This window comes from Rhinoderma darwinii, chromosome 1, assembly GCF_050947455.1.
Source record: "Rhinoderma darwinii isolate aRhiDar2 chromosome 1, aRhiDar2.hap1, whole genome shotgun sequence".
Lineage (NCBI taxonomy): Eukaryota > Metazoa > Chordata > Amphibia > Anura > Rhinodermatidae > Rhinoderma > Rhinoderma darwinii.
Window position 1 is genome coordinate 26,816,512 of NC_134687.1, and position 5,831 is coordinate 26,822,342.

Sequence of the window (5,831 nt, forward strand, 5' to 3'; positions counted from 1 at the left end):
CACCACTCTCCAGATATGTTATGTTATACAGCAGTGACATCACCACTCTCCAGATATGTTATATTATACAGCAGTGACATCACCACTTTCCAGATATGTGATATTATACAGCAGTGACATCAACGCACTCCAGATATGTTATGTTATACAGCAGTGACATCACCACTCTCCAGATATGAAAGGGGGGGGGGAGATCCTCCAGCTCACCGTTTGTTGTGTCTGTGATCAGCAAACAGGAAAAGTAGAACCAAAATCCAGCGATTGGGAGGAGTAAAATGAACCAACGTTCCACTTTTATTAATAGTAAATCAAATTAAAACCGAAAAAGTAGTAGATATTGTAGCAGAGTACAGAGATGGGTAGAAGGTGAAAGGTCAAAATTGCCTTAGTTAATTTTGCCTACGCGTTTCTGACACGTCTTGTGTCCTTACTCATGACATGCATCATGCCATGAGTAATGTTATGTTATTACCGCAGTGACATCACCACTCTCCAGATATGTGATACTATACAGCAGTGGCATAACCACTTTCCAGATATTGTCACGTAGCGGGTTAGTGGACCCACTAGGTCGTACCGCCGTAGCGGAGAGGCAGCTGGCCAAACAACAGGAAACCCCAGAAATACAATGTCCCGCACAAGAGTACCTGGATAGTCCAGACAGTGGCCGCAGCTCTGGTACAGATGGGGAAGGGCGCAGCAGGTAACGCCAAACGTGGCGGATGACACAGGTGCCGCAGGTTGCGCCAGACGTGGCGAGTTCCTCCGGACGTGACAGATGACACAGGATGTGGCAGATGACACAGGACGTGGCGGATTCCTCCAGACGTGGCAGATGACACAGGACGTGACACGACTCCGACACTAATAGGCGCAGGAACAAGAACAGCACGGGATACAGGAACAGGTAACAAGGCACGGGTAACAACTGGAACGGGAAATACTAAGGGACCATTTGCAAGACAGACTTGGAAAACGAACAACGCTCAGGCAAGGATCAGAAGGTCTGGGGCCTTCTTATAGACCAGGAAATCATGGCAGTTGATGATGATGACGATTTCCTTTGTGCGCGCGCTCCCTACGGGACACAGCAGGCCGGAGCGGAAGTGAGCGCTGGCGTCTCCTAGGAAGGAGATGGGGACCAGCGCTCATGGCTGCGGGCGTCGGGAGGTGAGTAAACCCGACGGCCCATGGCCATGGACGCTACAGATATATTATGTTATACAGCAGTGACATCACCACTCTCCAGATATGTTATATTATACAGCAGTGACATCACCACTGTCCAGATATGTTATACAGCAGGGACATAACCACTCTCCAGATATGTTACATTATACAGCAGTGACATCACCACTATCAAGATATGTGATATTATACAGCAGTGACATCACCACTGTCCAGATATGTTATATTATACAGCAGTGACATCACCACTCTCCAGATATGTTATATTATACAGCAGTGACATCACCACTGTCCAGATATGTTATGTAATACAGCAGTGACATCACCACTCTCCAGATATGTTATATTATACAGCAGTGACATCACCACTATCAAGATATGTGATATTATAGAGCAGTAACATCACTACTTTCCATATATGTTATATTATACAGCAGTGACATCACCACTCTCCAGATATGTTATGTTATACAGCAGTGACATCACCACTCTCCAGATATGTTATATTAAACAGTAGTGGCATCACTGCTCTCCAGATATAAATCATATTATATAGCAATGACATCCCCGCTCTCCAGATATAAGTTCTATTGTACAGCAGTGACATCACCGCTCCCCAGATATTTTATATTAAACAGCAATGACATCACTTGTCTGCAGATATCAGTTCTTTCTTAAGATATGTTATATTATACAGCAGTGACATCACCACTCTTCACAAGCCATGGTCACTCACTGTGACATAATACATTCAGAGGTGTACACATAATTCATGGTCGGTGCCCCGCAATATGTAATGAGGTAAAGTAAGGATCTATTATACTTACATAGATGATGTCCCTTATGTGACCACATATGTGACATCATCTGCTGAGGAGGTCACACTGATCATACAATGGTAGAAGCATGCACATTGGTTAACATTGCTGCCTTATGGATCAAGAGCCTTAGTGGATAACCCTCTCACATTATATGAGAACTGTTCTTTAGTGTGTCTACAAAAAGGGGAAAACTTTTATAATAACTGGGTAATTTATGGGGCAATTCCTCAACAAATGAAACTCCTTGTCCGTTGTTGGAATGTGTCTTTGCTGTTTTCCTTTCGAAAACACTTTTTCTCCTTTGTTCTGGATGTTCAGTGTTGTCATAGGAACATTGGACAAAACGCAGACAGGTAATAGAGAAGTTGCCCACGTCAACCAATCAGATTGTGTTAAATTATTTTAGTGCAGATTAGAAAGGGAAAACCCCTGTTGGTTTCTATGAGCAATTGCTGCACTCTAAGGCATGAAGTGAAGCTCCTGAGCACCAGTAGCGGATGATCATATGGGCGGCCCGAACCGCACATAATTAAAAAAATCACTTCAGAGTTTCATGCAACTATGCAGCGTGCTAGCGCCACTAATGGCCACTGCTGATAGGGAAGGAGGGGCGGACTGGGACGAAAAATAGCCTCCGGCGATGCTGTTGATGGGGAGGAGGGGGAGGGACAGCGTCTGCTAGTCGTGGTAGAACACGCCCGTCTTTGACACCGCATGTACCACCAGTGAGGAACAGAAGAGCAGGACGGTGGTCGAGCGATGAGGAAGGTTATTCTGCTATTCGCCTCCTGCCCCAAGCAACAATTGACTGACGGCAGACGCTATGGGGGGATTAATTATACTGCGGGCGGGGGGTTGAGCATCTAACTCACTGCAGAGGGCTCTATGGGGGGGATAATAATTCCCTCCCATAGACACTCAGCAGTCAGTTAGACGCTCAAACCCCCCCCCCCCCCCCCCCCCGCTGTATAATAAATACTGACATACTGAGGGCTCTATGGGGGATGAGGGGGATAATTCCCCCCTTCATAGAGTCCTCTCCATTCACTTAGATGGTTAGACCCCCCCTTCAGTATAATCCACCCCCCTCCCCTCAATAGTTACTAATATATTGCAAGGGGAGGTCAGATTGTCTGACTGTCTGCTGGGGGCTCTATAGGAGGAGGGGTCTGAGCGACTAACTGCTGAGGACTCTATGGAAGAGCTATCTCCCCCCCCCCCCCCAGAGACATCAGAATCAGACACTCAGACCACCCAATAGAGCCCCCCAGCAGTCATTCAGACAAGCTGACCTCCCCTTGCAATATAATCTCACCATACAGTCCTCAGTTTTCTCATGAGAGAAATTTATGACATATCCACAGGATCCACAGAATTTGTCATAAATGTCAGCTAGATGTAGGCCCCACCTCTGGGACCCGCACCTATCTCTAGAATGGGGCCCCCTAATCCCCGTCCTATCGGTTACTGCTCTCTCTTCCTCCCGGCCCCATCCTGATTATACGGTCGTGAGTTACGGAAACAGCATAGCCTGCTGAGCTACGCTGTTTCCGTAAGTCCCATAGAACTGAATGAAAGTTACGGAAAGTCCATCAAGTCAGGAAGTGGCCGGGAGGCAGCGATGGCAGAAAGAGTAGAACAGGGTTTAGGGGGCCCCGTTCTAGAGATAGATGCGAGTCCCACCTCTGGGAACTACACCTATCTGACAGGATCCACAGGATATGTCATAAATTTCCCTTAAGGAAAAACCCCTTTAACGCCGTAAGGACAGAGCAATTTTTTTATATTTCCCTCTTTGCATCCCGACGCTCATAACTCTTTTATTTTTTGCACGACGTAGTTGTATGAGACTTTGTTTTTTGCAGGACGAGCTGTACTTTATGTACGTACCATTTTTTGGTACAAATACATTATCGTTTAATTTCTAAAAAAAAATATTTTGGTGAAAATGCAGAAAAAAAGCAGTTCCGCAGCAGTTTTAATATTTATTTTTTTACACCATACACCGATCATCATAAATAATGTTATACATTTGTTGTACAGGTTGTTACGGTCGTGGCGATACCAAATAGGTCTATATTATTTCATGTTTTGGGACTTATATTTTAAAAAGTTTATCTATTATAAAAAATGTGTATTTCTGTGTATTTTTTTTACTTTTTATTTATTTATCATTATTTTTTTTACATTCATTTAACTTTTTTTTTTAATCCCATAAAGGGATTTATCATTTTGATTTTTATTTTGTAACTGTAATGTACTGGCATAGATCTATATGCCAGTACATTAGCCTGTTACTGATTGTACACAGGCAGGAAATATGTTCAGACAGCCCTGGGGTCCTTCAATGGACCCTGGGCTGTCTGGCCATACGCGTTGTGGGCTTTGATCGCGTCACAGTTATTTTCTGTGACGCGATCAAAGTGCAGTCCCCCCTCCTTGAACGCCGCGATTAGCTTTCATCGCGGCATTCAAAGGGTTAACGGCGGAGAGAGGATGTTTCTCTTCTCTCCGCTGCCAGAGCAGGGCCATGGCTGTGTATTACAGCTGTTGCCCGCTCTCGATCGTGCGCACAGACGGCTGTCACACAGGACGAGAATGCTCGTCCTAATGCGCCAAGTACTCGCCGCTCAGGACGAGCATACTCGTCCTGTGTCGGCAACCAGTTAAAGTGGAAGTAAACTTCTAAAAAAACTTCTGACGTGTCAAAGTGAAATATCAGAAGTTTTGCTCGGTGGGGGTCCGAGCACTGAGACCCCCATGGATCGCTAAAACAAAGTGGCAGAAGCACTCAGGGAACCGCTGTGCCACTTCGTTTCTGATCTGCTTTTCTTGGAAAGTCGAGCAAGCGCTGTACGGACGTTCACCACTCCAAGGGATGCCGATCAGAAACGAAGCCGTGCAGCATTCAATCGTGCGCTTCTGCTGCTTCACTTTAGCGATCGGTGGGGGTCTCAGTGTTCGGACCCCCAACCGATTAAAAGTTCTGACATATCAGTATGACATGTCACTTTAAAGAGAGGTGTTACAATTTGTTTTATTATTATTATTATTGTTATTATTATTTATTTATTTTTCTTTAATAAAACAGTGTATCAGTGTTTGGTGCAATTTTCTAAATACTTTTTATTAAAAATTATTTTAACTTTTTGAGATACAGCTGCTTTATATCCTGAATACAGAGCAGCTGTATCTAGTGCTAAAACCTGTATCCGTCAGGTCAGTGGCACTGATGGGTACAGTGTCAGCAGGTTGGGGAGTTGGATTGCCTGTAAGGGGGAAGGAGGGGGCCCTAGTTGTGTCAACAGCCCAGGTCTCATGGTACACTTAATCCGCCACTGCTGGGCCCCAATACAAAATCTTTACCAGGACCCATCAGGATATCAAATGCCATTAATAGTACAGGTGCCCTCTTATGTGGCAGACGGGCAGTTGGGCACCTTCAGACACCAGGGCCCAGATGTGACTGCAATCCCGGCACATGAAATAGTTATGTCTCTGGCTTCACTTTTTTATCTGCAATAATTTTGATATATGGAATATATTGTACAATAAGCAGTGTAAGCAGACAGCCGGCGGCAGGCTTCCCTGTGCTGCCTGTGACATCTATGGGATATGCAGATGCACGTATGTATGCATTACAGAAGTGTGGACATTGTCGGGCAACACGTGCACAGTACTACAATGGTCCTTACTATACGGTATGTGGTTTCTGGTTTAATGACTACTTCTCTTTATCCATGGTGGACATCCCCTTTAAATGAGACAGGCAGGATTGATCATGTGACCTGAACATTTTATTTGACATGATTTTAGTCATTC